The sequence below is a fragment of the Onychomys torridus genome, chromosome 3 (genome assembly GCF_903995425.1).
Source record: "Onychomys torridus chromosome 3, mOncTor1.1, whole genome shotgun sequence".
Classification (NCBI taxonomy): Eukaryota; Metazoa; Chordata; class Mammalia; order Rodentia; family Cricetidae; genus Onychomys; species Onychomys torridus.
In genome coordinates, this window is record NC_050445.1 from 112781752 (window position 1) to 112790983 (window position 9232).

Below are 9232 nucleotides of genomic sequence, written 5' to 3' on the forward strand. Positions count from 1 at the left end.
TCATATCTGACAGAGGGCTGATATCCAGAATATATAAAGAACTCAAGAAATTAGACATCAAAATGCCCAACAGTCCAATTAAGAAATGGGCTATAGAACTAAATAGAATTCTCCACAGAGGAAGTTCAAATGGCTGAAAGACATTTAAGGAATTGCTCAACATCCCTAATTATCTGGGAAATGCAAATCAAAATGACTCTGAGATACCACCTTACACCTGTCAGAGTGGCTAAGATCAAAAACACAGAAGACAGCTTATGCTGGAGAGGATGTGGAGCAAGGGGAACTCTCCTCCACTGCTGGTGGGAATGCAAGCTTGTACAGCCACTTTGGAAATCAATATGACGCTTCCTTAGAAAATTGGGAATCCATCTCCCCTAAGACCCAGCTGTAGCACTCTTGGGCATATACCCAAGGAATGCTCAATCATACCACAAGGGCATTTGCTCAGCTATGTTCGTATCAGCTTTGTTTGTAATAGCCAGAACCTGGAAACAACCTAGATGCCCTTCAACTGAAGAATGGATAAAGAAAATATGGTATATATACACAATGGAGTACTACTCAGCAGAGAAAAACAATGACATCATGAGGTTTGCAGGCAAATGGATGGATCTAGAAAAAAATCATCCTGAGTGAGGTAACCCAGACTCAGAAGGACAAACATGGAATGTACTCACTCATAGGAGGATACTAGATGTAAAACAAAGAAGACTAGACTGCTACACAACTCCAGGGAGGCTACCTAGAAAATGGGACCCTAGGAAAGACACAGGGATCACCCAATGACAGAGAAATGGATGTGATCTACATGAACAACCTGGATGACAGTGGGAGTAATGAAGGGCAAGATTTGAGGGAAAAAAAGCTTAGGGGAGCAGGAGATCCCAGCTGGATCAAGAACAGAAAGGGAGAACAAGGAATAACAGACCATGATAAATGAAGACCACAAGAGAACAGGAATAGGCAGAGTGCTGGAGAGGTCCCCAGAAATCCACAATGATATATCCTCTGTAGACTGCTGGCAATGGTCGAGAGAAAGCCTGATCTGACCTAGTCTGGTGATCAGATGACTAAACACCCTAACAGTCGTCTTGGAACTCTCATCCAATAACTGATGGAAGTGGATGCAGAGATCCTCAGCCAGGCCCCAGGTGGAGCTCCAGGTGTCCAACGGTTGAGAAAGAGAAGGAACTGCAAGAGTGTGAATTGTTGAATCCAAGATTGCAAAAAGCACAGGGACAAATAGCCAATCGAATGGAAGCACATGAATTATGAACCAATGGCTGAGGAGCCCCCAGCTAGATGAGGCCCTCTGGATAAGTGAGACAATTGAATAGCTTGATCTGTTTGGGAGGCACCCAGTCTATAGGACCCGGATCTGTCCTTAGTGCATGAGCTGGCTGTTTGGAACCTTGGGCTTAAACATGGACACATGCTCAGTCTGGAAGGAGGGGACTGGACCTGCCTGTACTGAATCCACCAGGTTTAAATGAATCCCCAGGTGTGTCTTGGTCCTGGAGGAGATGGGAATGGAGGGGAGGGGATGGGGGGAAGGTAGGGGTAGGGGCGGAACGGGGGAGGACAGGGGAACCCATGGCTGATGTATAAAATTAAAACACATAATAATAATAAAATAAAATAAAAAGCTTATCCTCATTGGTAACCAAAATTGTACCATTAAAAACAGCAAGAAGCCAGGTGTGGTGGTGCCCATTTGTAATCCCAGCAGTTGGGACTCTGAGACAGGAGGATTGCCACTAGTCTGAGACTAGCCTGGGTGACAGAAAGAGTTCCAGGCCAGCTGAGGACACAGGGAAACTGCCTAAAAAAACAACCCCAAACTACCAATAAACATAAGCTACTGTTTGTTTACAGCAGTTCTCAATGCGGAGGGCACAACCCCTTGGAGTGTCAGATATCCTTCAGATCAGTTATTTGTATTGAGATTCATAACAGTAGCAAAATTACAGTTATGAAGTAGCATCAAAATAATTTAATGGTTGGGGGGCACCATGGCATAAGGAACTGTATTAAAGGGTCACAGCGTTAGAAAGGTCGAGAACCACTGATCTAGATCATACAAGAACATAAACTAAGAATGAAAATTGGATTAGTAGTGTAATTGAAGAATCAGATAATCTAATCTGGAGGCATCTCGAACTTTCTCAGAATCTTCAGTCTGTACTGAATGCTGCCCCCGCTTGCTTTATGATGCATCCAGGCTGCTCAGTGCATTCCACACAGCCTTTTCTATCTCCTGGTTCTTGGTCTGTCTGACATTTGTTACAGCTGCTGCCAGTAGTGAACCAGCCAGGGGCATCAGGCCAGAAAGATGACATCATTCAAAGAGCTTGGGAGTGTCGGAGGTCCTTGAGAACCAACACAGGTCTAGAGAAATACACCAGAGAAGATGAACTCGAAGGACACTCAGGGTGATTCTTAAAGTGTGTAATTAATCTTCTGCATAGCTATCAAATGAGTTACAAAACTGGCTTATATGTATATAATTTTCAAATTGCATGAATGAGTGTGTGTGTGTGTGTGTGTGTGTGTGTGTGTGTGTGTGTGTGTTCTCAACACAGAGGTCACAATTTTGTATGTCTACAAGTGTTTTGCCTTTGTGATTTTACATGTCTAAGGATATTAGACAAGAGCATGGGGTCACCTGGAACATGGTTGAAAGCCACAGTGTGGTTGCTAGAAACTGAACCCCAGTCCTCTTCTTAATCATTGGTCCATTTCACCAGGCCTTGCTAGGCTTACTGAATGTGTGGTTCAGGAGAAGCTGTACAACTCCCTTGATATAAACCACATCCTCTCAAAAGCCAGCCACCTTTACCTTGTACCTGTGCTTAAAGTTGTCCCACTGTTTCCACATTTCCCATCCTACTTCACTTCCCAAAATTTCCCCTGGCATCATTCAAGTTCATTTGCAGCTACAAGAGTTTGGGCAGATTTCTCATTTGTTTCAAAGACTTATTGGGTGTGGCAGCCTGCCTGTTGGCAAGCTTCAAGTACTTGCAACATCATCATATGAGCTGTTTGTCCAATCTTGATCTGTTCTGCAGCTCCAGAATTTGGGGATTAGAAAAGAGCCGTCATTGTGCTTCAAGTGCCTGGTGCTGTAGCCATCTGGGGCCTGTGGATGGTGCTGTAGCCATCCTGGAGTCTGTGGATGATGCTGTAGCCATCCTAGAGTCTGTGGATGGTGCTGTACCTATCCTAGAGTCTGTGGATGGTGCTGTACCTATCCTAGAGTCTGTGGATGGTGCTGTACTCATCCTGGGGTATGTGGATAGTGCTGTCAGTGCTGGGAACCCTGCCCTGCAGGCTGCAGGAGGCCATTACCTCCAATCATTTGCTCTATGCATGCTGTAGCTGCCTCCTCTTCTGGTCAGCATCAAGTAGCCAAACAAGTCATTACTGTCAGAGCGGAGGTGGAAACCTGGGCTGCCTTCACAGCCACCTCCTGGCCAGATGTCTCAGCAACTGGAGGACCCCCTTGGAGATCTCTGCTACCCAAGAGAGTCCCTTCCTTCTATCACCATGGATGCTGTATAGATTGACTGTGGAGCTGACATGGAGGAGTGTCATGGATGGGGTATCATCCATCTCAGTCACCAAGTCTGGCTTTCCAGATTTCTGTCAGTTCTAGGTCAGCCTGAATTTCCTGCATATATTTTGGAGGCACTGTTGACCTTCTTCCAGTGCCCTGGAAGAGATGCTTCAAGCCTTGGCCATTTGCATTATTGCTTTCTAAAGTATGTGGGTCATTTCTTATTTAATTTTTTTATACAATATATTTTGATCACATTCTTTCCCTTCCCTCAGCTCCTCTCAGATCTTCCCCACCTCCCTACCCATATAACTTCATGTTTCTCTCTCTCTAAAACTAATCCCAAAACCAAAACAAACATTTTAATAAAGGAAATACTAGCATCATAAAAATATATCCCAAATAGGCAATTAGAAAAAAACCCAAATGTTAAATAATAAAATGATTATCCTCACCGGTAACCAAAACTGTGTCATTAAAAACAGCAATAAATGTCATCAACCACATGAACAGACTGAAAGGCAAAAACTACATAATCATATGAGCAGAGGTAGAAAAGGCCTTTTACAAAATCCACGATAAAATGTCCTTCGTGATAAAAGTCCTGGAGAGACTAGGGATATAAGGAGCATACCTCAACATAATAAAGGTAATGTACAGCAAACCCACAGCCAACATCATCCTAAACAGAGAGAAACTTAAATGAAGCAATTACACTAGAACCAGGAACAAGACAAGGATGTCCACTTTCTCCATACCTATTCAGTGTGTGGGTCCTTCTCGATTGCCTGTGTTCTGGTTCTGGCTGCTTCAGGGCCTCTAGATATGCTACTTTTTTTTTTTTTTAAATTTTTCCAACTATTTCCTCTTGTCATTTATCTCTTCATTAATGAAAAGTTGCACTCAGACTACCTATGCCCGACACTACCAATGGCCTAGTCCCTCCATTCTTACTGGCATGCCCTCTGGCTCTTTACAAGACAGAACATCTTTGAAGCTCACAGTCACCCCAAAACCATTCATCTCAACTCAGTGAATCAACAAGTGCTTTCAAATGAGATGGAGAGTGCTCTTCAGCTCATGTCCTCTCCGGGTGATTGTGTGACTCCGATTACATTTAGAGTCGGTGACAGGAAATAAGCCACGCAGACTAATTATAAAATTCTTAGGATCTGCTTTTGATTTGCACGTGCCTGATGTGGTAAAGAAGCAGGAAACAAACTGAAAATAGATCTGGCTTTGGCTCTCCCACTAAATATTCACATGGCCTAGAAAATCATATTTGGTCTTTCTGGGTCTCAGTTTTTCCTCCTCACTCAAAGAAATGTGTGTGAGCCTCCACGTGCCAGTGGTTATATTAACCTCAGGTAAGGAACAAAGCCCAACCTCTGCTGGCAGAGAAAAGAAAAAATAGTCGGGCAAATAAAAAGGAACAAAGGCTAAAAACCATAGGAAAGGAAAGGAAGGGAAGTTGGAAGGAACCAGTGAATACATTTTCATAAATTTTAAAATAGAGCGAGTGTCTCTCAAATGGTTCCTTGAGCCACAGCGGCCCCTGCCAGGTGCTGCATGGCCAGACTTCATTGACTTTTCTGGTCCTCGTGTACAGTGCGCTGCCCTTGCTCTTTCGGCCCTGACTCCCTGGTCTTCCCTTTCCTCCTGGATCATGACAACCCCATGCCCCACTCAGAGTCTTGGTACGTGTTGCCCCCTGTGCTTGGGATGACCCCATGTCCCCAGATGTCCTGGCTTTCATTTCATCCATACTTTTGCTCAAGTGTCTCCTCATAAAGAACATCTCTGTCTCAAACAGCTCTCTGTCTCTGGATTCCTATCTTTATTTCTCTTGCCTTCTCCTTTCTGAGCATCGACTTTCTCCTGAAATAATGTCTCTTCCTTCATTTGTTCTCAGTGTTGTGAATGTAAATTCCATGGCAAAGATGAGTCTACAGCCATAGCTGCTAAGGCCAGGCCTGAAAGGAGGTCAGGTGATTTTTCAGACCTAAGCTGCTGGCTACAGGATTTGGGGACTCAACCCAAAGCAGTTTTGTGACTGTATACCGCTTCTGCTCTGCTAGGGTTTGGTGTAGGAAGAGGCCTTGGGCAGAATGTGAATCTTGGTCCACATCCCTGTTCCTCCTTCTACTAGCTAAACTTCCAGTGCAGAAAGAGAACTTGGAGTCTGCCACAGGAAGCTGAGAATATAGGTTGGTGCATACTGAGGTCTTTGAAACTGTCCAGAGAAACCAAAGAATTAGAGACAAAATTCTGCTTTCCCGATGCTAGAGAGCAAAACATTCTAGAACCAGGAATTGCATACTCAGATGTCTACAAGTAGGTGAATCTGTAAGGAACAGGAGCAGACAGAGTCAGGGGACAGCTCTCCCCTTCACGTCTTCCATCAGAGACTGAAAAGAGCCCAGTGTGAGCCTCTGCACTGGCTTCTTGGCCAGCCAGCCAGCAGTGGCCTTCAAGATGCTCCAAGCCGCTGAGAGAAGCTGGTGATCACCCATCAGAGTAGTAAGACATCTCCGAGCACATGAAGCTAGAGGACACAAATATGCCACAAAAGCATTAGCATGTGTGCCACCAACAGGACTTACTTTAAAAGGGTTTCACACCAGGCGGTGGTGGTACACGCCTTTAATCCCAGAACTCGGGAGGCAGAGGCAGGTGGATCTCTGTGAGTTCGAGGCCAGACTGGGCTACCAAGTGAGATCCAGGAAAGGCTCAAAGCTACACAGAGAAACCCTGTCTTAAAAAAAAAAAAAAAAAAAAAAGGTTTCACCCAAGTGCAATGACATGGGACCTTTTGGGAGGGATCCAAGAGGTGAACCTCAGATCTGCTGAGCAAGTGCCCTATGGGATGAGATACAGCTCTAACCATGACTTTAAATTACATCAAATAGCCAGTCTTCTAGACTAAACTGCTCTAATTCTCCAATTTTTTTGTTTTGTTTTGTTTGTTCGAGACAGGGTTTCTCTGTGTAGTCTTGGTGCCTGTCCTGGATCTTGCTCTGTAGATCAGGCTGGCCTCAAACTCACAGAGACCCACCTGCCTCTGCCTCCCGAGTGCTGAGATTAAAGGCGTGCACCACCATAGCCCAGCTAATTCTCCATTTTTTGATGTGAGCAATCAACTGAAGCAGTAATTATTGATGTGTTGGCTCCATTTATAAAACAAATCTTTCTTAGAAGCATTTTATGTTGGTATTAGAATATACATTTGTATTGTATTAGAATTAAATGGTTCTAATGGAATGTTAATCAAACTGATTCCAACAAAGAATTAACTTGGTTTTGGTCACTCTATCATAGTAAAGCTTCTGGAAGTTGATTTTTAACAAAGCAAAGCATTTGATATTATTGTAACTGTTATTAAAATGTAAGTAATAATTTCAAAACTAAAGACAGTTTCTTGCTTCATGGTTTCTATTATTAGCCAAATTTTTGGAATTTTTATGCCTTTGAAAAATATTTTTCAACTCATGTACCTTATAATTATATTAAAAGGTTAAGTGTCTCTAAATTTTGGCTTCACTTTGAACATAAACAATTTAAAATTTTCAGTTAATGCACTCAAAAACTGTAAAGGATTACTTAAATTTTGTAGCTTTAAAAGAATTGCAAGTTATTAAAAACAAAGGCCCTAAACAGAAACATTTATTTACCTATTGGGAAAAAAAAAACTAAAAAAAATGGAAAAAAAATCAAACAAAACAGTTTTAACTCTAAAGGTACCTTGGAATATCTCTACTATGAAAAGAATCTTTTTCTAAAATGCTGCAAAATAAACACCACACAATGTAAGTTTCCATTTTCACCATTTTTAAAAACACTGCTTGGTGATGTGAGCCACATTTGTGTTGTTTGGTAACTGACCTCCAGACTTTCTCCTCATGCAAAATCGAAACTCTATACTCGTTGTTAACCAATTTCCACTCATGCATAGCCTCTGGCAACCACCATCTATTTCTCCATCTCTGTGAATTTGATATCTGCAGCCCCTTTGTGGACTTCTATGCATATCTTTTTGTGACTAGGTTGCTTTGCTTAGCACAACAATGTAGCCTGTGTCCAAGCTTCCCTTTTGTTCACATTGAACAAGACTCCCCTGAATGCATGCACCCCACTGCCTTTCTAACCATCTGTTGATAGACATGCAGGTTGTCTCTATTTTTTGGTGATTTGAATAATGCTTTCTGTGAACATGAATTTGAGATGTGCCTTTCAGTTATTCTGGCTGTGTACCAAAGTGGTTTGTGAATCAAAGAGAAATCCTACATTTAGTTCAGTCCAGTGGCTACACCATTTAGCTCCCATTTATGATAAAGGTTCCAGTTTTTCCACATCTTTTCTAACACTTATCAGTGTCTGTTTTGTTTTGTTTTTATTCTAACCTCCCCTCATCTCATATCTTTAAAAATGCCATTGGAATTTTGATAGGGTTCCTTGTTGAATCTGTAGATCCTTTTGCAAGTCCTGACATCTGTGTAATATTAGATCTTCAACTGTTTGTTCGTGAGCTTTTGTTCTCTTTAATTTCATTTAGCATGTTTTATACCTTTCATTGCACATGTCACTTGCTTGTGTATAAAAAGGTATTTTACTATTTTGGATTCTATGTTAAGTTGATTTATTTTCTTAGTCTCCTTCTCAGATTATTCTATCTTGATGAAGAGAAAATGAATTTTGTGTGTCTGTTTTATATCTTACAATTTTGCTGAATTTGTTTATGGGTTGAAACAGGATGTGTAAATATGTCCCTATATTCACGTGAGTACATATGTGTATATGTATGAGTAATGTTTTATCCATGCTTTCAACAAATAGAAATGATGCTTCCTTTTAATTTTTTCTGCCTTTTCTCTATTTTTCTTGTCTGATTCCTCTGTCTGGGACTTTCAGTTGAACCCAATTAATGTAAATAGGGGCTCTTGTCATAGCCCTTATCTTTGACCATGATGCTAGCTGTCTGTTTTCATACGGACTCTACATTATATTCATGTCATTTCCTTCCGTTTTTACTTTCATGATTCTTTTTCATAAAAAGGCATAGAATTTTGTCAAATATTTTTTTTCTGACTGCATCTACATTGAGGACACTGAAGATTAAATGTTTTCTTGTTGTGTTTGTCTGGCTTTGGTATTAAGAGGAATTTACAATTGGGGGAACAGTGGATCCTGGGCTTTCCTTAGAGTGGCATCTTCATGACTAGCTCCACCCACTTGCTAGTTACATGTCTAGTCACAGTCTTGGTAGATTGTGTTTCTAGAAATTAACACATTCTTTGCTGGGTAGCCGGTTTACATAAGCTTGTAACCCTTGGAAGTCCCTAAAATCAGTTGCAGTGCCCGTTTTCCTTTTGCTTTTAGTTACTTGGGTCTTCTCTAGCCCTCATAGTCCAACTAACGTTCGGATGCTTTTGTTGATGCTTACAAAGAACAAAGTCTTGCCTTGTTAACTCCACTGCTTTTCTGGTCTCACTTTGTCTTTTTCTAATCTTGATTATATCCTGTTTCAGCTTTGGGTCCATCTTTTTCTGACCTATACAATGTCAACTTCAGCTTTTTACTTAATATCTTCCCTTTAGTGTGTTAACATGCTGTAAGTTTCCTTCTTGCTGATGATTTTATCCCACGACCTGCTGCTTCCTTCTCATCTTCTTAAGG